At 37.5% G+C, this 26978-nt stretch overlaps 1 protein-coding gene across 1 annotated transcript in view; it reads right to left on the bottom strand.

Annotated features, from left to right (window-relative positions):
* Window positions 1–26978, bottom strand: part of LOC131663799 (uncharacterized) — a 52970-nt gene that overhangs the window by 25324 nt on the left and 668 nt on the right. The gene's annotated exons all lie outside the window — the stretch shown is intronic.

Genomic DNA, 26978 nt, shown 5'->3' with positions numbered 1-26978 from the left:
TAATTCATCTCGTCACTCAGAGAGATTCTTTCACGCTCGTCACACACTAACGTCACGTATAAAATTGGGGCTCAGGCATAATTTAGTTGTTAAAAAAAAGCGAACCCAACGCATTAGCAGTCTGCCGCATATAGAACTCGGCAAATAAAACGCACCAACCATTAGGCCTATATCGCAACTCGCTCGCGTAAGACGGCGAATTGCGCAACTAAACTGCAGGTATATGCAGCTTGGCGATTTTTCGGCGACGATTCTGTACTGCAATGTGATTTCGTCTCTCTCTCTCTCCCTCTCCCTTGCACACACACACATACACATACACATGCGTACCTATACACACGACCCCGCGAGCACCAAGTCATCAATAACATCGCGTAGGTATATATTATGATCGATCGCGTGTAGACAAGCGAGTGTAGCGCTATACGATGATTAGGAGGTTGCGGTGATGCGTAATTAACGGGTCGATGATCTCTTTCCTCTGCTGCGAGGTGATGGATTCAAACTTCTTATTTTTTTTTCGTTGAGTACATGCCGAAGTTTCGTAAGATCGTGAGCAAGTTTATCTGCATCTCGCATACATATACATATATATATATATATATCGTGCAGCTTTAAAACTAAATCTCCGCGCAAAGTAAAATAATTGTTGTCACTTCCATAATAAATCAAAGGTTGCAGAAAATTTACGCAAGGATTAAGTCGTTACTGCTATCAATGTCTTACGGGTCATCGTATTCGCTTCATCTCCAGTGATCGTGAGATAAGCGAAAATTTACGAACACCAACAGATTTATCTGACATTAATATCTTCCACATTTCGATATCTCAAAGAGAACAATCAATGGTTCTCATGGAGTTACTATGAGTTGGATCTCTCACTGTTGGATGACTCCAAAACGTATCACTTAAATTCCTCAAGTGTGTCCTTCAAACTACCTTATTACATCCCTTTCATTTACTGCTTGCTCGTTGCGATAATAAAATATTGTTCAAATTGAATAAGACCTTGAGAAAACTACGACTTAAATAATCAGCTCAACTCTCATGCGCGCACTTTTAATTCCTATATAGCATTAGGCATGTCTACGTACTTATTTCAAGTGGAACGCCTTTAATGTTCTTACCGATACACTGCATCAGATATAGAGTCATGAAAGACGCAAGGAAAACATTTATACTGCGCGCAAAGTGAGAGGTTTTGCATTCGAAGGCAGACCACTCTTTTATGCTCGATAGCCAATTGGGTATACTCTGGAACAGTCGACCTGTTCCAATGAACTTATTCACGGAATTTTCAACCACATGTTCGACACGTGCAATCATTGAAAATGCACTTTTTGAAACTTCATCGGGTGATTGGTGATAGCTAAATTTAATGTTCCTACTTCTGGCAGAATTGTAACATATGGTACTTACCATAACAGTACAAACATATGTTAGTGAACTTTATTATCTTTCTCTGTGGTAATGTCGATGGTAAGTAAGCAGTACTTTCGATTTAAATCATTAACGTCCATTTGAGACAATGCAATGGAACCATTGAATACTTTTTTATGGTCAACTCCGTAAATGTAGAAACTAGTGCAAAATAATAGCATTATTCTAGTTATATTCGCAATTATACTCCCTTAATAAAACGGATGATTTCCATTTTCATTACTGACATTTAAAATGAATTGAAGACCTCGAATCTAATGTCAAGTTATTCTGGCAAAAGTCCCGTAACGCCTAATTAATTAGAAAGCATAACAAACGCTTGCCGGTCGCGGTCACATTCGCGTGATAATCGTCATCGAGCTCGTACAAAAACAAAATTATCCTCCACGCGAAAACGATAGTGACCTATAAAGCGCAGGCGTGTCCCGATTGCGCAAATCGGAAAAATAAAAGGAGTCACATGAGGACATCCGCGTCCTTTCACAAGTAGCTGCTCCAGGGCAAAACGCTATTACGTTATATTATACGTTCCGCACCTCGCCGTACAGTATGTTACCGTATCGCGTCTGTCAGCTTTAGATTTGTTCGGTTATTGCCTGATTTCGATTGTATCACGTGTATACCAAACAGACATTGATACGATTTTGCTTTGAATTTGGGGAACGTAGTTGTGCAAAAAGGCTACGAAACTATTTCGCTCGCAGGTATGAAACGAAGTACTTTGATGGTAAAGCTAATCCAATAAAGTTTTTATTATATAAATTGCTAGCTTTCGTTGGACTGTACAAAGACGCACAAAAAGATATTGATCTAGATCTTAAATTATTTTCCACTTTCTCAAGTCTCGAATCACCTTTATTCTCTACTGCCCGAGGACTTTGAGACATTTTATGTTTCCACGATTTTATTATACCGTACGGTATACTGTGATGAGCTGTGAGAAATTAAATCATGGGATTGACACTTTTTCTTGAATTGTCACCTCAAATACTTTTTTACGACACTTTCTGTTATATGAAGGGAAAGTATTTTTTTTCGATTAAACTTAATTACGTTTAACTTTTGACTATTTTATATTGCGATTTTATTAAATTCTATTGATTTGAGTTGTGATAGAATTACCTACAATAGAATTTTGTATTTTCAAGTTTTAGGTGATGATCAATAGTGAAACCATACCTGCAATTACTGTAGCTACGTAATCTGATCATATAATAAATCGTGATTAAGATACCATGATTATGTTGTATTCTTCGAAAAATATAAAAAAATATAAAGAAAAAATTGTTTTTTATAGAAAATCTTCATCGTATATAATTTCTCACGTAATAAAAGGTACATACAGTGTAGAACTTCTTAAAATTTAGATAGCAATTATAATAATTTGTTTATTTGGATCTTTATTGGAAGTGATTGTAACTGAATTTGAAAGTGCACAATAAAGAAGCTTCTTTTTCAACTTTCGTTTTTGCATTTCCGTAATACACGTATCAAAATGAGAATCTCGTTATCTGATTTCTTTTAAATCGACGCAGAGCCTTTCAAAAGACGGCAAAAAATAAACATATTAGACTTATCTAATGTATGCTTATCGTTTTCTGTTTGACAATCGTCAAACAGCTAATCAAAACGCGTCCGAAAATAAGAAATAACGTGGCTAAAGGAGCGATAAGAGAAAAGAAGGTCGCGCCAATATTTCGATGACTCCTCTTCGTAGAATACGCAAGTGGATATATACGGCTGTTGAAACTTTCAAGCGGATCTCGCGCAAGAACGAATGAACGAGCTCAGTTGATCTTTTTATGCAAACTTCACAACAGGCGAAAAAAAAAAATTTTTATAGATCGATCTCATTTCACCTTTTTTATGATTATTTTGCAAGTCTTTGTCCAGATTGATCTCTGATTGAATACTGGATGGAGCGATCAATGACGTATAAATTTAAATTATTAACTAAGGACAACTTAAATATTGAGGGTTATAAACAGGTCCATGAAATATGAAAATGATTAACACTGCCTTAAGTGCTGCTGATATTCATTCATCAATGCTTATTAAGGAAAAATTTCTTCAGCTCGTTTAGTGAAGAGCGTAGCGATATTTGCAATTTCAGAATCACCAATATATTCCTTGTAAATAACATTCCGACTGTATAAATCACAATCAGAAACGTGCCAGCAGAAAATTACTTTGACATAGCAAATTATAAAATAAATCACTTCGTTTCAACTCTTCTAGACTGAAAACATTATTGCGAAAAGTATTAAAGAAGGGAAAAAATAACGATCGCAAAAAAGTAACTAGGAAATTCATGCGACTTTCACTGTGACGGAAAACTAGATTTGCATTTACCTTGCGCAAAGTATTGAGTCGCGTTACTTCTTGGAGCATTAATAACTCACGCCGTAGCTTGTCTAGCTCATATATCCAAGTTTATCTATCTTGTTCGTTAGATTTAATGGTAGATTGGCCGTTGCTCTTTCCGAATGTTACATATTCAATATATATTTAAACTTTGCTTTACAGTCAGATTGGTATTGCTATCTTCAATAAATTTTCTTCGTAATTTTTTCATCATAATGTAAACAAGTGAATTCTACACTTTATACATCAACATATATCTTACTCTCTACAAGTGCATTACTGATATTAGCTGATATTTCATTTCTTTAATTACTTCAAAACTCTTCAAAATAAGAATGTCAGCAAGGTCGCGAAGAAAGCGGATTGTTTCATTTAAATGGAATGTGATTAAATATAGCGATATTTGCATTAGCATCCATTATGAGTATACAGCTCCATTTATAAGTGTATCTACAAAAATAAAAAAACTTGAAGGAATTACAAACATTAATTTCTACCCAGTAGATGAATATTCATCGACGTATCACTTTTGAATTGCCGAGCGTAAAGTCGATTAAGAAATTCATAGTCATTCTGTGCGCTCCCACAATTATCTGGATTTCCGATTCACAAGACTGGCCGCGTTAACAGCAAACGCACGCATACAGTATGTAAAGATATATGTATAGAAAGTACGAAGTTAATGAACTCCAAACGGCAAGGATAGAAAGTGAAAAGACCGAAGCTGCGCACACGCAAAGAGGTAATATGCGCGATGAGCGAGCAGCATCTTACAAGCCGCCGGCATTAAAGTTTTCCGTGCGGGCGATTTTCCAACGCGCGTCGAACTGGACTGCCGTTCATGCGAAACTTCCGCTGCATAGCGAAAGCGGCAAGCGTCGCCTCGCGTACACCGGAAAAATATATCATGCGTGAGCGCTTTGCGTGTTCCTCCTCCTTCATTATTTTAACACTGGCGCGAATCACACCGCGCGTTGTGCAATACGTTATCGCGCATTCGAGCTGGCAAATTGAAGCAGCTTTTTTCGCGGCTCGCTTGCTCTGCCTCGTCCGAGTGCAATCAAGGACCGTTACTTTACCGCCGCGACAGGATGACTGACGTTTCTCATTTAATTTCGTATGTAGCTACTTGGCATGGATTAACTTCATTGTTGGCGTTATTGTTTCACTACCACTATTTCATTGAAGAAAGTAGTATAAAAGTGTGCATTTTGCAACTTTCTCAGCTTGGCGTATTACGTCATTTCCTTGATTTGTCTGTATTAATAATTTTAAATGTAAGTTTTTGCAATTCCATCAATCGTTTGAGGTGAGAATGAATTTGTTTTGTGGTTCGCCTCGCGCTCACGGACATTATGTGAAAGCCCTTGCGGTGCCGCTCCGTCACATAAAGATCGGCATGGCCTTCTTTCGAGACGTGGTTTTGTTTTCTAGAAAACAATTCTATATGGTCAAAGTAGCGGAAGACTCGGGGATCGTCCTTTTGTTTAGAAGCTGAAATCAACGAGTGATGCAAATGCAAGGATGACACTACGTGAACGCTTCACCGAGCGTGTCAAGCGTTGACCTGAAGCGCAACCTGGCAACATATTCCTCTGCGCGACGACACAGCTCTATGATTCCGATGTCAAAACTCAGGAAAACGGAAAGGCAGGAGCGTTGCACGTCTATGGAAAAGCTTCATGCAAAGTTTGCCAAGAAAGAGAAAATGATACAAAATCATATGCTTCGCGCACGACAGCGACGCCTAATTGGATTCGTAACAGTCGCCTTCGAGGTCCCCAATGAGGAATCGACCGGTGTTCCGTGATGCAACTGGACGGCAGTGCTCTTGATCAACATTCCGCGCCCATTTCTTTTCGCTGACTCTTCCTGCGAGAAAGTCCACTCGCCCTTTGGCTCTATAAAACGCCCATCTGCCACTTTTTCTTTCGTATCCTCAACTGGTGCTACTGCCACGACTCTTTTTCACCTGGCTATAATAATTTTCGTCCCCAAAGTCTCTCAACCTCTTGTTCCAAAGCATTTCCGGGCTGAGAGATTATATCTGTATACTATAACGAAGGTTAACCTTTTATTTTTGTTAAGGCTCTGTGATTTTATAGACTTTCTCCAATTCCATTGATAAGCGCGGAGAGTGCGCCTTATACAAGTTTTCGCTGTTGCGAATCGAAAATAACAAAGAGCAAATTGGAATGGTTTAAAAATTATGTCAGTTATTACTTTAAAGACAAATTTAGTAGCAATTAGAACACCTTGCTTGCAACAATGCTGATACATTGTACGTAATACGGCTTGTACCCGCTGGAAATTTATTGTTTAACAATGTGAAAAATCAATAACACAATAAGTTACATTTGCGTACGTGATGTCCAATTTTTTTCATATTAAAACAACATATTCGTGCGTGTTGCTTGATACTTCCTGAATAGTATATAGTATAATCTACAAGCTATACAAGCACATGCGTTATTGTACTAAAGTGTTAATTGTTGTATGTGCCAATTCCGGTTATCTTTGTCAAGTCTACAATATTTTATCATTTTCCCGAAACATTAACGTATTACGAAGTATATACAAAATAATTGACATAAATATATTATGAAAGCGTTTATTTTTATATGTACACGAAAGCTCTGTATCGTCATATTTAGAAACATCTTGCATCATATCAAAATAATTACGTCTGGCATGAAATTTCTCCTCCAATTTTCCATCACACTATTTGACAAAATTGCGTCCAAAGTATAAACTTTTGCGCAGAGAGCATTTTAAAGGTTAATCTATCTAATTTTCATAGTAAAATTCTTGCGAGACTGATATTATTGAATATCGGCATTCGCGAATCATAAAAAGCTATGATGATTTAAGGTTATCGGAAATGAATAAACGATGGAGAAATCATCCGGTTTATGCATACATTAATCGAAGTTACACATTTATTAGACAATTAATAAAGCTACTTCGTCTAATTGGCTGTTATTAATTTGCTAATAGACCATGATTATCGTAGAAGCCAAGCTGAGTGAGCAGCTTTCATTGATACGCATCGATACAAGCTTCTGTATCGACGAATCGAGATTGCGATTTAGATCTTTTTTTCGAAATCTACTCGAGAAGGGAAGTCCGCTATCATCTTATTGAAGAGATATTTAGTCCGCTACATATGTTGTATAAATCTATGATAAGATTGAGATAAGGACATTGAGTTTCTGGATGATGAACGAGCTTACATATGATTCTCGTAATATCAAGATGTAAATCGATACATTCAATATAATGAATTATAGCGATGAACTACCTATCGCAAATAGAAAGGATTACAAGGCAAGGTTGATGATTTTATGTAAAATACCCTTCACCGGTGACACAAAAACAACAAGCGATCAAACACGTAAAATGATTGATTCCTTGTTTCTTTCCATGTTTTGTCCCTCAGTCATGAAACGAATGTATTTTTTGAAAGTCTATTAAGACAGTTTGTGCATGTAAACTAGTTGGACGACACGTGTTATTAAGCAACTCTTCGGAGGTATACAGCTATTGAGATTGCATTCACTGGAGCATGTGATATAAACATAAATTTACGAGTTGAAAATTTACGCGGAATAAAATGAAATAAGATGTTACGAAATTCGTTAATACCGTTCCATGTTAATGTACGTAAATTAGATTCCGAATGCCGGTATGTACAAAAAAAATATAAACTTATAAACGTTAAAGCCAGCATATATCCTATTAGAAATATTTCTCTATAATACTGTAAGAAAAGGATCTTTCTCACATCATCGCATAGAAGATCTTTTTTAATTGTCCTAACACTTGATTACAGAGTATAAAGCGAAGAAAACTTATAGAAAATAATCTGTAACAATTCATATTACATAAATATATCCCTCAAGAATTGTTTACATGTGCAGTTACAATTACAAGATATGTGAACAAATCTGTGCACTAATAACGTCACAATCAACAGCAGCAGCCGCGGCGAAATGACTGGAGCGTTTGTCGAGCATTCCGAGCCATCTGTTTTTTTTTACGCCAAGACGGACTTTCCAATAAGATTTTTACGACTCCACCAAAGAAAACCAACTCCGGCCAACTAAATGCTCTCGACACATAAAATCCTTTGCGATTCTATGGCAATAAACTGCGCGCACCTCAGTCTTTCGATAACCAAAGGATATATAGAGTTATGGGAAAAGTGCATTGAACGCCGCGTGAAATTGCTGAATAAGGCGTCGGATAAGCGGCAATTTCACTAATACCTTACTGTCGCTATTTGGAATAAGATTCTATGCTACTCTAACAGTTGGCATTCGCGAGTTCGCTGATCTGTTTCTTGCTTGACTTTCATGCAAATGCATTTTTCTATATTTTCTGTTCACGGTCGTAAGAACATTTCAGTTCTGATATGAGACAAGTTTTTAATGATTGCGAATTTTTCATGGAATATTTTTGAAAGTATGTGTAGAACAGCGGTACAGGTGATAATTATCTGCAAATATTGCAAAGCTATCTATTACGGAGACAAATCGGGAATGTTTATAAATATGCACCGAAGAATACGTATATTTTATATCGGTTTTTAGAAACAAATGTAAAAGCGCTCATTCGTGGTATGAGAAAAGAAGTCGAGAATAAGTAAATACCCTTCGCCCCAATAGCTTGGAGCAAAGATTCGTGCCCCTATAAATACTCCATTATGTACGCATGTTTACTTGAACCGCAGCAGAGAATAAAACGGATCGATATATCAATATATCATAGAGTATATAGAGAGGCATTATTTTCTCTTCTATATGAAATCTGAAAATACTTTCGACAGGATGATAATTGCAAAGCAAGAGAAAAACAATTGCCCTGAAATAAGCCTGAAACACCTGAGTTGCAACAAAGCACTGGTCAGTCCGATATCAAAAGCCGGCCCAATTAGACGAATTCCCTCGGTCGTTGCGCAAAAGCAGTCCGAGTGTGATACCGCCGACGCGGCTCGCGCCAAATCTCTCTCACGCTCTCTCTCTCTCTTTCTCTCTCTCTCTCTCTCTCTCCCGCGCGCCAGATAACCGGGCCTCGACGACGCGCGTGAGTACACCTACATAAACGCTGCAATAATGCGCAAACTCGCAGTGGCTATTTTAAATTACGCGAGCGCGCGCATAAGCACACCGCGGTCGATTAGAACTCGATCGATTAGAATCTCGCGCTCTCGGGATATATGCACACATGGCACACATGTACGGGCGTGCGCACGCTGTTACGTAACGCGCTCTCGAGACAGAGAGATTATCTCATAGAGTCCTTTTTCAGCGTGGTTCTTATGATTTTTCGTTAAAGCGCTTATTATATTCTCGTTAATTGCTGACTCTCTCGTGTAATATACGGCAATGATTATCGCACAACTTGAACGAGCATGATCGTTATACTTGTCGCCATCGACAACATTTCTTCGAAAATATATCGACACTGTTCGCTACTTTTCTTGATTTCGTTCGACCTTTCAGATATTTCTACGTTGGAATCAAAGCAGCGCTTAATAGCTTAATGGCTGCGAGTATAGAAAAAAAAACTGCGATAAGAACGCTTTTTGAGTATCCTTAATGAACTGTCGTAAATAATTTGATGTATGTACGTATCGACAACTCTCTAATAATTAGATGGTGAAATATTTTCATGTTCTTTTCTCGAATCGTCAACTTTTTCTTTTTTCTGATATACTACTAATTTCCGTTCTTTCTTTATATAGTAGTTTGCGGACTTAAGAGAAATATACTTATATACCGAGCGAGTAAATTATACAGAACACACACTCTCGTATACGGTTTCCTTTGAAATAACAAAAGAAAGCTTAAATACAATTATAGATCACAAAGTGACTTTCACCAATTTTATTTATTTATTTAGTTTTCTTTGATACTACGCCGAACGCGGTCCATATCATCAATTGGTAGCAGTATGCACGCTTATCAAAATCAGTGAGATTCCAGCGTCTGTGGGGATAGTTCTCCCACGCATCCAACTGCAACGAGTGTGTGCATTATAATTTCGCGCGTTCGAAAATTCAGCGGGGCCGATTTAAAGCACAAAGATCAGCGCGACCTTGTGTAATCGTGCAACCGCAAGCTAACTAAAAATTTGATTGGCAACGCGGTTTTACGTTTAAAGAAGCACGATAATGAAATTGATCCGTTACATCTGTGCAAACACGTAAGTATATACAAAACAATCGACCGAGCGTGTATATTAACAATAGGCGTGGCCCACCTTATTTGCATGCCAGCGTGCCTCGCTAATGCACATTGAAAAGGATTTTCAGCGTTGGCACGCGCGCGAGCCATGCCTAATACACAGGTATAATTCGATTTGGCATGAGTTTTCGAGTATAATGGCTTAGTGCCTGCACGGGCTACGACAGCTGTATTTAGCGTTTTTTTTTTTTTCTTTTTTTTTTAACATAATGACATACTGCTTGCACGTATGTACATGGATTCAGAATATATTATTGGCATAGAAAACTTTCATTTTGAGAGTGGACATACGGGATTTTCAGACAAGTAGCACGTGTTTAAATTGAGAGTGAGTTTCTTCGGTATATGAGCAGCATTTTTATTTTTTTACTGATGCGAATGCTCTACTTTTTGCTGTTAAAAATGATCGATATTTCACAAGATAAACGACTAGCCAACTAGTAAATGTCTGAATGCTATTTACGAACGACAATAATTGCTAGATTCAAAAAGTCGTTGGATAGTTTCTTTGAGATTTCACATTTTCCGGAGACATAAGTAGACGATTACCGAAACTAATAAAAAATTGGTAATAGATACGTTGCACACGATCAATAGAGACAAATAGTGAAAGAAATCGATAAGCTGTAACATATGGTCAAATATGTTAATTATAATAAATAGACAATACCGATTCATCGACTTTCGAATCGCGAAAGAAATAATAATTACTCAGAAAGTTCTATAAGCTTTTACAGTTAAATACCAATTGATCTGTGCTATATGCTAAGCGCGTCGAATGAAGCAGCTGTTCAATAAACGGATCAACTATCTTTACTCGGTAAGTTTCCTGATAGCCAATAGACTTAGATTCTGTTGCTGCTAAAATAGCCATAATAAATGATCGTCGCATACACACCTGCTCAGCAAATCATTTATTTAGTGAGGAAAGTGAAGTCAAGTCATAAATGCAAAGTACATTCGTAAATCATAACGTGTTTCGAATACTTGTCGTTGCACCCGTATAATAGATATACCTTGTCTCTTGGCATGCTTTTTTTAAGGAGATTATTTTTTGACTTGCACTGCGTGCCGCCGTGTTCCACTGACCCCAGAGTCTGAGAAAATCGAAGCCGACTTCTCTACACATTTTACACATGCAGTATACGAACAGCCTTTAATTCTAGTATTTTTATTGCTATGTTGTTACGTTCGCTTAAAAATTTTGTTACGAAATCGTAATCTTAGCTAGTATCATAAATAAAAGAGCAATTTGTTCGATGCACTCTTTTTACGAAACGAACGAAATTAATTGTACCACAGTCATTCGCGTTTATCAAGCCAAAAAGCACCAGTTGTCAGCGACGACTGACTTCTGAAAGATCACGTACCCACCGCATGTCCTTAAACAAAAAACTCGTCTGTCAGCCAGTTTTCAGCACAAGAAAACTTTGTGTGAGCTAAGATGCGTTCGGTCGGCTATTACGTGTTATGTAATGCGCCAGTGCCCACGGTGTGATTCGTTTTTACTCGAAGAAAAGAAGAAAAAAACAAGTTCTGCATCCATCGTCAGGCAAGATTAAATAATGGTTACGGTAATTGCTAATATTAAGATTTTTTTCGCAGTTAACGCTAAAAAATTTGTATATGAGCTATACAATCGACTTTCTCTTTAAGAATTTTAATAATTTGGAAGTTCGATTTTTTGTAAGATTTTAAATTTGCGATTTGATTATTTGTTTCGTTTTGAGTATCGTGATATTATTAATGACAATATTTTATTTTAGAAACGGATGAAAATGAATAATTTCACTGTGACAGAAAGCGTCATCTTTGAGAGTAATTACTTTGTGCTTTCACCTCGAATGCAGGCAACTCTCGCAATAAATACATGTCTTCAATTAGACTAATGAAATATAATTCTACCTATTTTAGAAATATTGCATTTTTTGTGAATAATAAGTTTTAAAATACTATACCACATCGCAAACGTTTCTTTTCCTTCTATATTTCTAATTGAAGCTTAAAAATGTTTTTACGCGAACTCATTACGTTGCCTGTTTGCAACATCTACTCTGTTCGATATTTGCAGGTTGAACCTTTTATAATCTATATGTAACAAAACCGTGGATACTCAAATAAATAAGAATAATTGTACAGTCTCATTAATATATCACAATGGTAATAGAGTAGCACCTAATATCATTAAAATACTAAATAATTTTGAATGATTAATTCACGATATTTTGCGTGGAACTATAGTTGAAATAATTAATACAGTCTGTATCAGTCCAAATTGCAAAGTTGAATAAGCGAAGTATAATAGAATAATATCACATTCTTTTTTAAAAATTACATCGTAATGATACATTTTTCATTCCCACAAATAATCTTGATAATAAATTTGACTTGATAAGAAAATTAAAAAATACGATTTTTCAAACTCAAATAAAAATATAAGAATAAACTCACTTTTGCCTCGGAGTCTCGTACCCCTTCTGTCGTAGCGATTGTTAAAAACAGTAGGAGCAGCGCCCATCTCAAAAACCTTAGTTTCATTCTGAAATAAAAATATAATCCTCTTTTAATTTCGTCAAAATTGAAATATCTTACTGTATAACAACTCTTTATTAAGAATTATGCGATTAATTATACGTCATAGTTTCAACAGCTAAACGAGCAAAAAAATTGTATAAAGTTACATTTTTTAGTTACAATTATGAACAGAAGATTAATGAGCAGTCGCTTTGGAATTTTTTGAAATTGAAACTCAGAAAAAAAGAATATTGTGAAAGGCGTGGACTGAAATTGATGTAATCGACAGGTATACTTTCATTCGATTAAAGCAACAGGATGCAGACAAATAACGGCATCTGTGCGGCTTCTCTGCCAAATAGATTGATATGTGTAGATTACTTTTGAAAAAATGGAGAGTAGTCACTTTTTTAAAAGTAGCGAAACTGAGGTCCGAAAAAAGTAACAGACTTTGACAACTTTCTTGATCTGGACTTTCATAGAATTGAAGGATACGCATAACAATGCAGTCGAGGTTGTCTGTAAGTTCCTTTCTCCTTGCATTTACGATTATACGAATGAAACACGATTGTGTGAAAAAAATAACAAATTTTACATTGTAGACCTCGAATTTATTGACTTTTGTGCATTAACGTTTAATAAAAGTGCCAATATCGACGTTTAATTTCATTTGTACTATTTTGGGTAAGCAATAATATTAATTAAAGTTTATAATATGTGGATTTTCCTTGTGGATTGCTTTATCGTTCGATATGTTTCTCTTAAATTCATGATACAATTTTAATCCAATACATTTACAGTAATCCTTACATGTATGTTGTGGAATGAGACTTATGCAATTCAAATATAGCCAAATTTTTTGTAAACAGAAATTGATTAAAATGAGAAGAAAAAAAGACGTTATGGAATACATCTATTAAAACGAAACTGCTTGGCTTGGCACTGAAATGATTTATTATGTAAAATGTTGTATGTAACAGCCGATTTGAAGTAAGATTTTGAGGAAATTGGATTTAATTTTCTGTGCTGCCATCGTAAACGAACTAGCAATTGATTAAACTAGAATGATAATTAGAAAAAAAGACATTGTGGCGGTAATCTAAAATACGATATACCTACATGACATAAATCATTGTTCCTAGAAGTACCAATTGGTTTGCAAAAATCTGTAACAATGCACTGGTATAAATTTAATCGACCTTCTCCACAATATATTACCACATAAAAGTGACAGGCCATTTAGAGCGCAATCTGGACGCCGACATGGAATCAATCGAAAAAAAAAAAAAAAAAAAAGAGTCAGTCGTAAAGGCTTTTGGCAACCGTGTATTATAATTCTATAACTCAAGCGTAATAATCTGTATGCTCTTAGCGCAATTCAGAACTGCACTAGACGGTGTATTGGTATAGGTACATGTAAATCCTTGAGTTAGCGCACCACTTTGCGGAGCGGTCTGCGCGCAGCTTTTATCTTTCAGTTCTCTCGCTTGTCACTTTTACTTTGTGCAGCGGCGCTCGCGCTCGGTTTCCCATATAATCGCTCGGCGAGTCCGGCAGCGTGCGCGACAGTGTTCTATGGATTTTCCGATAATCTTTATATTCGCCATTTCCCAGGGTCTCTCGCGATTGATTTGGCGCGATCGACAGCCAGCCGGCCCATTCCTCATAAATCAACGCCGCTGTTCGTTTGAGCGATTTTATTGGGGAGCGAGTGACTTCGCGTGCAGCTCCATCGGCGATACAGAGATACAGAAAGCTAACATTGAAAGTTCGTTTCGTGGCTGCTGCGCTTGTAATTTGAACTTGCGGCATGCTTTTGCCGACGCGTGTATGAGCAGGTAACCGAATCCTTTCACAGGGTAAAACGATTGTATTATGATGCTCGTGCACATGAGACAAAGCTTTGTTCGCGGTGGATTGCCAATTTTTGACGAATTAAACGTCCGTTTATGCTCGTTAGGCTTATTGCTTGTTTTCAATAATTCGATGATTGGCTCGTTACGAAAGCAAAAGGAAAGAAACAGGTGCATTTTTATTGTCCGATTGCGAAATGCCGTGTTTTTGAAGGTAAAAATCATTTTAAAAACTTTCTCTTGAAAATTCATCTCGCGTAACAGGTGTTATTGCCGAAAGTTCTTAATAAAAATTATCAACCAATTACTTCGAATGCTACGAGTTATGTCTTTGCAAGCGTGATTTGATTCGAAATGAAGATCTTAAAAAGTAGTGGTTCGACGCCAAATGGTTGCAGCGAGGAATCGATACCAAAGAAATAAAAAAAAAATTTTTTCACAGATAAGGAACCAATGTACAATTTTTGTAATGTGATAAACGAAGAGAATGAAAAAAGAAGCTGATTCTTCCTGATAATATGCTTATTTTAATTATATTCTCACTGAACTGTGTATAGGCCATTGTTCTCATAAAAGAGTCAACTTTGCATCGCGAGCGCTCTAATCGGACTAGAACATGAGGAAATATTGAATTAAAAGGCAATAATAACAATACCTTATTATTAGCCAACGCCGCATGAAACCAATAGAATCCCGCGATTAACCGTTCAACTCGATATTTCAAATCGAAATGATCTTTCTCGGCGCAGGAACATTTCGCAAGTGAAGGTTAGACGAGGTAGAAACGGAAAATAGAAGTGGCGTCCACAGTGCATAACTAAAGCGTAACCAATTAGCGAAAGTGAAAAGGATTCTGTTCGAGCGGACGTTGGGAAGCATGAATGAATGGACTATCCGAGGCGTTATTATGTACGCTAAAGTAGCCGATATAGGTCTCGTGATTCTTACTCTCTCTCTCTCTCTCTCTCTCTCTCTCTCTCTCTCTATATATATATATATATATATATATATATATATATATACATCAGAGACGTCGTTTAATGTTCTGCTCACGTTTTCAATGCCGCGCAAGGTAGCTGGCTCGACTCCTCTCTTCGTAGCATGGTCGTCTTCGAGATCTAGATTGCGCGAGCGCAAAGGTGCGGAGTCGATTTCAGCGCACTTGTTGCGCCAACGGCTTTTGGCTTTTGTGGAAGTTGCAACGAGAGAGAGAGATAGAGAGAGATCTGACGAATCGATGGACGAGAGGGACTTGAATGCGACCAACTTTCCTTGTACTGGTAGTGGTGCTTTTGATTTTCTATTTCTGGACATGTACTGCGTGGAGTGTTATCTTTGCTATCTATTTCGTGCGCTATATTTTTGTCTGAAGCAGAGAAAGTCCCAGGGACAAAACATCGAGTTGAGTGTGATGTATGGCGCCGATGATGGATTACTATACACGTCTTAGTAAAATTGCCGAGCGGTGCATGTGAAAAATCACGTGTGTGTGCGCTACACCTTTTAATGTTTCAGCACTTTTACCTATAAATATTTACTGCCGTGAATTACTATTATAAAGCAAAGTGCACTCAAATCTTAAAAATCACTTAATATCACGGTTTTCAATCTTCACTAAATAAATATTAATCATAATATTGGTCAACTATTTTTAGTTATCGTTTAAATATATTGTCTATGTACATCTACTAGAGTTTCTGCAAAACAAACATTTTAACGTTAAATTCCAATGAATAATTCAAGAAAACTGCTGTAACGCATATTTTACACTCACTTCGCGATTTTGCATTATTCACTTTTACCACGTCGACGTCATACTATCGAATCAAAGTTACGATGTACTAAAAAACACAGCATACACTGAAATTACCCGGTTGCCAAAGAAAATTTCAAAAATAAACAGCATTCCTCAATGAAAACCTACATTAGACAACTTACAATGGAGATTCTGAATCTTACATCAGAGATACAAGTAGCCATCTGACATAGAGGTACACGCCGATCACTCGAGTTTTTTTCCCTCATTTCGCACTTTCATTGAACCCGGCGCAAAAATTTTTACGTAAGTCGTCGTGTGGCCACGGGTCAGCATCTGGCATGCGCGCGCGTGAAAGCGGTCGAGCACAAGTCCGTACAGTTTTATCATACATTTTCTCCCCGAATCTAGATCACCTCCCGTCTCGGACCACAAAAGCAGATCGCGCGACTGACAATTTCGTCTGCCCGCACGTGCATCAGCTGTTTCCGTGGAACTTTGCGCGTGTATCGATACGATCGCTGTAAATTTTCTTGTTGACTGGAATTTTAACGACGAACCATATATAACGTGGATTAATTGTCACTGCATGGTTTTCCAAATACTTCAAGGCGTTCTTCTGGTACTGGACGTTTATTTTTTTAAGTCAAGCAAAAATCAAGATTATTTTTTTCAAATATAAGGCTTCTTATTGTTTATCTGAATCTGTCCATACGTTCACTCTATTAATATTCATATACCTACGTAGAATGAAAAACTTTCAAAGATAGAAATATAGATTATTTGCCGTCTCATTTAGACAGATATAAATCTGTTCAGAAAGTCGTAAGCACGTAAAAAGAAGTTCGACATCGCAGCAGTTCAGACATTTGAGCGAAAAACCTGTTACAAAAACTCGTTCACAGCTTGCAATTTTCACCTAATTTCTTTCATTCTTTTTTTTCTCAAATCTCCAGCTTACCAATGTATAGTACACGTCGGTCCACCTCGGACGTTATACAAAGAATTCGATTCTTAATGCATTGTGTTACGTTGGCTCTCGCGGAGAAATGCCATTGCCGTTAAAGTGCTCCAAAGCTGCATTCCTAATTTTTTGTACCGTGCTCGGACTAACTATTTGTTCTCGCTATTACATGGTTATGTGTGCGCGCGCGGCATTGTTACGCATTCGTCTAGCAAGATATTAAACTATTGTAGTAAATATAAGCGGTGATTTACACCATATTTTTGTAGGTTTGACGAATAATAATATCCACAGCGAAATTTGCTCGGCTTGTACTTTCTCCTCGAAATCACCATTTTTTACAAGTAATTTAGTATTTTCATGTGGAAAGTCATTAAAAAATATAATGTTTAGTATAAAAGCACGTTGTTAGTTTCTCAATTTCAAGTATTGCCCGATATTTCTGAAAAAATAAATACAACGTTAACCGCGGAAGCGGTTCGACCGCGCGCGAGCAAGTGCGGCACTTGGCAAATGACATGTAGATTACAGACAACTTTCTAGCAATCGTTTGCTTTTTACTGCTCAAATGATGACTTGGATTGAACCGGCAAATATCTTTTATTCAATCTTGAAAAGTTGAATATTTCCGGAAAAAATGCACGCAATATCCATGAATAGACGGAGCTTAACAAAAAATTCCATCGACTTTCGATACACTCTTTTCAAAAAACTCATTTCCTCATTACAGGTATACTTCATAATGCCTCATGATCAGACAGGTCTCGCAAAGTTAATAGAGTGAAATTTTACCGCACGCAGTAGATCATTTTTTCCCTCCAATCAGACTTCGTATAACTTTCAGTGTCTGTGCACACCTATTAAACTGAGCATACATAGCATATGCTCACGGGTAGATGACTGCGCAAAAAAATCAACAGTTGGACCATACAAAAGTGAATCTTACCTGGCAGTGGCGCTCTTTATCCCAGTGTCTCGTACATCACACTTTTGGATAGCGAATTCGCAAGGTGCGAATTCTCTAAAAAAAACAATCTGCTCGCCACACTCGTCGTTCGTGCAAAACTTGCTTTATTCCGCTCGTATATACGTTCGTATTATAACTGCTCGCGTTTCGGGAGATCAAGTATAGATTTAATAGCTTTCGAGATCGAGTTTGTTTTGAGCGAGAGTGAAAAGTGTTTGTTTGATGCCTTAGGAAACGTCTGATATCGCGATCTTGTCGAATAACTATCCATGGAAATGTGCATTACAGATTCATTGAACAGACAGTTGAATAACGAGGAAATCGAGCTAACTGCTTGATCAAACTTCGAATGATGTGATGTTCCGTGATTGCAGCAAGTTAATTGCAGAATCTAAATTGTATTAGTACACAATCAATGTCGGATTAAAAGCGGTTTGATTTTGTTTTCATTTTCCCGCTACACTATTGACAGGAGCCAAAGAACGTTGATTTGATCTTATGTCAGTCATGAAATCGATGTAAATATTGGAAAATAGTGACAGATTTTATTTCAAAATTAAATTATTTCATTTAATTGAATTGAGGTAACAAAAAATGATTGATCAAGCTAATTTAATTAAAACTCAAAAATTCTCAGCGAATATTAAGAAACTCTGATTAAGGGTTGAAAATCAAGAGAGAAAATGCTTGATTCATGCTTATTGGATCGGTAGCTTATTGCCGATCAAGGAAAGCACAATGAATCCTTTGAGAACACTAATGAACACCTGCTCGTAAATAACCATCAGTCGCTATTCGCATCAAACAGCTTAATGACATACTTCGCCGAACAATCAGACGTCCCCCTTGCGGCACTTTTATGTTTTTCACTCGGGCTCAAAACTAAGAAATCGGGAGCACAGGTGGTCCTTTTCTTACAATATACATCACTCGCATTGTAGGTCTCGCGGGTTTGTCCGGTCTTCGAAAAGCTCTGTAGCAGCGAGCACCGCACTGTTATCGCGAGAAGTGCACGCGGGCAAGTGTCGAGCGCGCGGACAGCGATGTCAAAAAACAGGGCAGGCGGCCGCGAGAGAGCGAGAGGCAAATAAAAAGATCGGCGCGCGTTGCGGCCGTTTTCCCTTTCGCCGGGGGCCCCGCATATCCTATCCCCCTCCTGGTTGGGCCCCCGCGCGCGCTGTCTCCTTCGTGGGAGCGAGTTCGCGCGCGCCGCCGCCGCCGTCGTCGGATCCTTGTGGGCAGACACTCGACCGAGAAGGAGAGGGGCGTACGTCCGCCGTCGCTGCCGTCGCCGCCGCGTCCGGCCCAGTAGACTCCAGCCCAGACCACTACATACGATGCCGACGTTGTAGCGTTATTTCGCTTGCGGATTAATAAATGAAACTCGTTCTCATTCTTACTACATAATTTACTGCTGTTATCGGCTCTTACCGATTCTACGGAAATGAATCGGCATTCACCATGGTACTGGCTGAAAGCTTAAACGTCTGTAAATTATCCTTCCTTGAGTGAATTTCAGACTCACTGGATATTACACGCTCACGTCCGTACCTACCCTATACATTTTGTACAAGATTTATTTCGCTTGAATTTTCATAATGAGAATACTGCCTTTTATTAAATAAATACTTATATCGTGATTCATTATTGTACATAAAGGTCATTTTTTAGTAGAAACTTTGTTGATTATACACTGAAAGATTGGTAATGTTATACGATGTAATATACAATAATTATACAATGAGAAATTGGTAATATTATTATTAATTAATTTAATTCAACGTGCAGTGTGCAACGACTCAGTTATTATATCTAATTTAGTTATAGAGAAAACTGGCAATAATTAATTTATAATCAGAATTTCCAGATTATCCTAAAAAACATATTCTTCAATCAAGTCAGAATGTCATTCTAATAAGTCGTTTTTCAGAGGAAATGTATGTTTGCTAACAAGCTTAGGCATACATAAAATATCGATTGCATGTCTTATATAAAAATATCGCGAAAGTTGCAATGAATTTTAGCATTGAAATGTCACCTGTCGTGCAATAGATATATGTGTAATGAGATATTTCTAGTCCGATTCCTGGTAGCCCTGGTTGGTAAATCCTGAAAAATGCAATGTTATAAAAAATGATCTTTGTTTTTTTATTTATATTCTTGAAAATCAGTTTAGTTTATACATCTAAAAAATATCGTAACTGCGACTGGTTATATTATATTTACTTGCTATGTATGATTGATGATAGTAGGAATAACGGACTCGCGTTTTGAAATAACATAGTAATAAAGTAGAGATGTGATTTCAAATCTCATTTGAAAACAGAAAATTTCACTTTTGGGAGTAACCATCAAGATCTTCGTTACGCTGTCCGCCATGCAGTTTCATAATTACGTACAATTTTATTGAAGATGCGATATTAATTAATGTAATGGAATAAACGATGACCCTTGATGAAAAATCGAGATAACGTAAGAAAAAATTCTCTTGGCAGATTCAATCTGAATTAATGAAAATGTTATAAGCGAAAATTGAACGTTACTAGCTAACAAGGAGGCCCAAATATTTCCACTTTCCGATTCGCGAATGTCACCAACAAACAGGAGAACAGCTTACTCTACTCGTTGAACGGTAAGCTTAATACCCTGCCGTGGAGAACACGAGGCAGGCATATAATAACAACAGGAGCAAGTGATCGTCGATCGAGCAGCGGCGCTCTAGCTAATCGTGTAACGGGCATGCTAGCGTTCTGCGTGGTAAGCCGCACTTTCCCTCTGCCGCGCGCACAAGGAAGCTCGTCAATGTGGCTTCTGCGTGCTATCACAATATTGTCGCTTAAAACGAATGTAAAAACTTGGTTAGATCGTTTGGAAGCGTGATTTATGCAAACAAGATTGCGGAGAGCTGTCTACTGACGCAGCGAGTCGCGTGTAATGAGCGCGCTTGCTCTTTTATGGCGCACACCGCGGCAGATCGCTACAGAGGCGTTGATTGAGACAAACTGCTCCATTTTCGCGGTAAATGCGGTCTGGTGCTACAGCCGAAAATGTAAGCCTGTGCACGTTCTCTCTTCTTTTGGGCACGAAATTTTCGAGCGTTTGGGTCTCATTATGGTATATTAGGGAAGTTTAGCTTGAGTACAGTAGAATGGGTCGGATATAGGTCAGACAGCAAATTTTGGTCGAGAAATCTTTGCGAACGAATATTTTAGAAATATTTTCGTATATACCAGTACCAAGGATGCGAAGATGTAGTAACTGTGATAATCTTTTTTGGCATTCTCATTGAATTTCAGCAACGTATGGAATAGCGAGATCAATTAAAAAAAAAATCATCTTGGCCAATTAAGTCATCGCTCATTCTGAAAAACATGCAAGAACAATCGAAGGAGCGAAAGCAGTCATCTCGCTCAGAGTGCTGATGCTGCTGCTGCTGCTGCTGCTGCTGCTAATTCCCACAACTGCAGCGTAAAAGATTTTTTGAGCCGTTCACGGGACGATAAATTACACCTACATTCGAAACAATAAAGCTCAACAGGTTGCCAACCGATTGTCGCAAATGGGAGGCTAATGTGAATAAATTAGAATAAAAGGAGATCGGAGCGTGCTCGCTCTCGTGTTCCGTTGAAAAGTGCGCGAGCGTGCAATTTTGCAACGCGATCCTTTTGCTAATAGCGATCCTTCAACGTCACTCACGGTGTGTGCGGCGGTTGCCCTGTTCGCTAAAGATTGCAGTCGATCTAATGTGCTTATGGAAAGTCGCACGAGAAAACCGCCGAGACGCTTCTTTAGAGACTGCCTTTACATTCGAACTGACGAGTAAACAGGAACACTTGAGATTTTGAGGTCGCTACGAGAGAGTGTGACTGAATCTTTTCTTTTTTTCTTCTTGTACGGTCTCGACGATCGTTCGCGTTGAGTTATCAGTCAATAAGATGTGCAAACTTGCCGACTAAAGTTTGACTACGCTTGTATACTCTTAAAAGCGGGAGAGCGAGGTGTCTCATAATCGTGAGAATATGAAAGCAGTAACAATAAATATAAGAACGAAAATAATTTGAAGGACTATTGAAAAAGAAATGGTAAGTAACGCTGACAATCGTAAAAGTCTCTTGTATGCGTACGTAGCGCGATTTGTAAGAACAGAAAGTTAATTTACTTAAATGCATCACGCCAGATGGTCGCTTGAAAGCAGTACACGGCGCACTCTCGAAAATTTATTTGGCAATACGAAAGATATCGCAACTAATTCAGCGTAGAACCGATAATAAAGTACATTTTGCAAAATGTAATCCAGTTAATCGGCAGTAACAATCACCGCGGCAGAGCGGAAAAGAAGAAGTATCCTCGGCCTGCATTGCGCACGCGACGCTCGGCGCGGGATCTCGGCACGCGCGAGCGCCATTTTCGCAATTCGCGCATTATTTCGGTTCGGCGCGCAGCATTGAGATGGGCCTCAAGACGAGTCGGTACATGTACACACGTTATCAGTTTCGCTTGCCTTATTCCTATGCACCTCCGACACAACGCTTTCGCTCCTTTCGCTCCGCTTTATTCGGATATGTTTGTGAGGAAGATGCATACCGAACATGCCATTGCAGTGTATTAACTCACGACTTGCAAATAGATATATCTCGCAGAGCACTCGAATCTCAAGTACAGTTTCGAAACAATTAAATAAAGATCATGACTACTTATTATGGCGAACCAGTGTCCTATCGTACACTTTTACTGTACGCAAGACTGAACACCAGTAAATGCTTAATATTTTCTCTGTGGGGAAATTTACAAACCCAATAAAGGGGTGACTGCTAGAATTAAGAGTCGAGTTAATTATTTTTGTTTCTCATCCATTATTATGCTATTATTACATTATTTTGTATTGGGCAATGCAATCGGTCGACCACATTCAATATATTTGAGGAAGGCAATCGGATATACGGATCCTCGATATATCATTACATTTCTGCATTGCATTGTTTCTCGTAACTATATTTAAATAATGATTGATGTTTGAATCTTCGAAATGAACATCTATTTTTTAAAGACTATTACACTCCAAATAGTTGAAAAACACACATGTCTTTTTTTGTATTTATTTATTTTTGTAATATCTCTTAACACGCTCAGCAACAAAAGAAATGTTAGTTTTCTCTATAAAAAAAAGATATCAATAAAGACTTTCACATACCATGTGACTGCACTTTTAAGCGCGAAAACTCAGTTTTTGAATATCACGCTTTACGCATATAAAGTGGGATATATAAGCAATACAAGCAATACAATTACAAGAATAGAAAATTCGGAGAAAAAAAGTATGTCAGACGGAATTTGGAGAAAAGCGTGTAGGCAGGCATCGCGCAGTGCGCACAGCGTAGAAAACTCGATATTTAAATTACTAACCAGGAAAATAATAGAATCAGCTGCAATTACACGCGAAATTGACTTGCCTAACGTCTTGATTGTAACAACGACCATTGGGTTGCACATGTGTGCACATACGATGAGTTTCCTATGTAGTCGAAGACGGCGCGCGTTTAGTCTTCGCTTTGTGTATATCCTTTCGTACAATTGGTCGGTCTTTTGTGCGTTCCACGTATAAGCGTATTAATTGCGATGTATCCGCCAATTCCATACCAGTACGTAACGCATCCAGCCTCGAAAACGCAGTAAATTCAGTAGGACAAAGCCACTCGGAATAAGCCAATATACGATTGTTTTATGCGCTATAGGCTTTTTTTATGCAATTGACTTGAGGTATAGACGTGCATGCACTGCCAGAACGTGTTCCCGTGCAGAAGTGCGGTGTACGAGGAGGGTTGTGAAACTGTGGAAAAAGAATGGTTTGTAAAGATTTGCTAACAAGGTCTCCCGAACCTTATTACTATGGAAATTGAAAATTCTGTTTGAGAAAAAGAACCGTCGAAGAAAGAAAGGATTTCGTGCGAATTCTGCATTACTTAGTGGAACTCCATTAATATTGACTATCTGAGACTGCATTAACAAAGGGCTTTTCACGCGCAATTACGTGGACACGGTTCTGTCAACGAAATTCAATGGATACCTATCAATTGTACTTTGTGAACAGTCGTATCATATATAGTTGGTAAGATAAGATGAACAATTTTACTTTATCATTTTAGTGACTTGTTTCAAAATTACAAAATTAACATGACATTGAGAAAGTTTATCTATTGTACAGTTATTTCTTAGTCTCTTTTAAAGTATCTTTTAAAGTTTGTTATAAAAATAACTTACTTTACTTCAAGTTGTATTCATGTAATAAAGTAATAAATTTTCAAAACTTATAAACATGTGAAGCTTGTGTAGACTTTGGAAAACGAATATAATTCCATAAAAAAAGTCATAGTTTTGAAATTGAGAATATTTTGCAAACAATTATCATACAAAAATGGTACAACGATAACAATGTTATAGCGTTATACATGTAGGTATCAACTTTATCGGCAAGTTGAATATATATATAGATTTATCACAGTCGGTACACCTACATATACTAGAGTTCCGTCAGTTTACTATCGAGAGGTAAGTGTCGTGAGGTGACTCATAATTTTATTGAAGAAGATGCAAAAATAATCTCTTATCCATGCAAATTTCGCATAAACGACAATTCCCAATTATCATCTTTTTTTTTAATGGTTTTTGTAGTTTCGTATAACATTATATACAGTTTATTATAATTGATTGATATAGGCATTATTCTTCAAGTCCATGATCATTTGTATCCTATAACTATAATTTATAAAATTTATAAGATATACTTAGATACAATAACACAATAATTAATAGTCTTTGTTTTCGGACAAATCTTTTTAATACTTTGCGTAATATTCTCGATATCATTCAAGATTCCGCCTTAACTTGCACATTTATAATTAAAGGTTTGCAAAAGTGACGTTTCATAGTTATTTTTGTCAGCATTAATAGCCTACAATTTAAATATCAAAAGAAAAGGAACAATAGCTTTTGCAAAGGGTTGTTTCAATGACAGCCGTTTTTACTTCACAAAACTTTTCCGCAATCCTTAGCTAGCTTCGCGTATAATTATTCAAAAAATTAAAACCAATTCAGTTGAATATATCTACTTCGATTGCTAGGTTCATTTTTCAGGCACGATTGAGCTCGCGATTGAGTATAACAGATTTGTTATATAGCACTGTTGATGCATCATGAATATCAAATGTAAAATGAGCAGCTACAAGCCTGTTGTTATATTTTGTTACACACACACACATGCACACACACACATAACTGTAACAGATTTTAACGGCTGTTTGTTGCGTTTGCAGAATTACAATCATCCTAAACCGCTCACCTAAATTTATGGCCACTTGAACATGTTGTCACGCATGACCACTTAATTAGCAATAGAGCAATAGGCTGTCCTTTGCAAAAGTGTTATTTTGTTGACGTGCTACGTGTTGATCATAAATACCGGATCAAAATTTTGTAAACTTTCGGTGTCACGAATCTATATTAAAGGCTGTTTCAAACTTCTAAATATAGCTTTATTTTTCGATGCTAGTCATATTTTAAAGTCGCACCGCTAACTGTGTGTTACAATTGTTTCTATACCCCTGTGACGACATATTTTTACTGATAAAGCTAAGTACTTTATAAGCGATAAATGAGTGCGAGAATTGAAAGCACACCAAAAAAAAATGATACCTAATTGAAGATCATAAATCATGTCCCGGTTGGAAAATTTTAAAAAAAGTTTACTTTTGTTGAAAACAAATTGTTACGAAATGTCGTTCGTAGCGAGTATGAAATTCAATTTTTTGTCTTGATATTATAGACTCTTTTTACACTTGGAATTGTTACATCTACCATGTTATTGCAATGAGTCATAATTTTTTGAAAAAAGTATTCCTCTTTTTATAAACGACAAAGGTTTTGCTATGAAATTAAACGACTGCGAAAATAGTCGTTGAACGTTTCCATATATAGTGATAAACGCTTTATTTCTCCGTTGTTCGTCGACACGATTATTAGATAGGTAAAGTGAAATACAGTTTGTCATGTACGTCAACAAAGAAAAGTGGTCAATCTTTAATCCCGGAAGCACACTGCTCGATTATCAAGTTTGATTCCAATAATAACAAAAATCGAAAGCTCTCTTATCGCACAGCGACTATATATAATTCTGTTGTGAGATGCCTTCAAGATTAAGAAATAACGAAAATCAATACGAGGTGATGAATTTCTTGGTCAGCAGAAAAGTCGATTGCCAGAAGCTCGCGCTTTCGCGCGGCCGCTGCTGGCTGGCGCGCGTTGACGCTGTTACGACTGCAAGTCAATAAAATCTGATAATCCGTAGGTGCAAAAAGATCGATAATCCCTTTGCGGCACGCTCCAGATAGCTGAAACCTCAATGCAAAATTCAGGTAATCCTCAAGGCCAGAGGCTCTCTCCTGCGATCGCGATGATGTAACCAATCACATACATGCACACTCGGGACTGGCTCATCAATAAAGCAAAGCTTAACACAGCGCCGAGCTTGCCAATTGTTTGATCTCCCTGTGCTGCGAAACAAACAGTACGTAGCGTACATTATACTGCGGCTACCTCCTTTCTCGGCGATAATACGACGGCATATACGCGTCGTCATGAATTTGAGAGATGAAAAAGAAAACGACAATCTCGCCCTCGTTATATCTAGTCTTGTCGTAAAACAAGAAAGAATAAGTTCTACAATACACGATGCGCGATAAAATCCGCAAAGAGCTCGTTAATGAGTTAATTTGAAAGTTCGCACGCGAAGTGTTCCGCAGTAGAAAAGGGTGAAAAAATTCTGCAGCCTATATATACATATATATTCGTCTCTTTCTCTCTAGCTTCCCGCATGCAG

The sequence above is a fragment of the Phymastichus coffea genome, unplaced genomic scaffold (genome assembly GCF_024137745.1).
Source record: "Phymastichus coffea isolate CEN01 unplaced genomic scaffold, Cenicafe_Pcof_1.1 PCOF00038, whole genome shotgun sequence".
Classification (NCBI taxonomy): domain Eukaryota; kingdom Metazoa; phylum Arthropoda; class Insecta; order Hymenoptera; family Eulophidae; genus Phymastichus; species Phymastichus coffea.
This window is presented reverse-complemented; position numbering and strand designations above follow the sequence as displayed.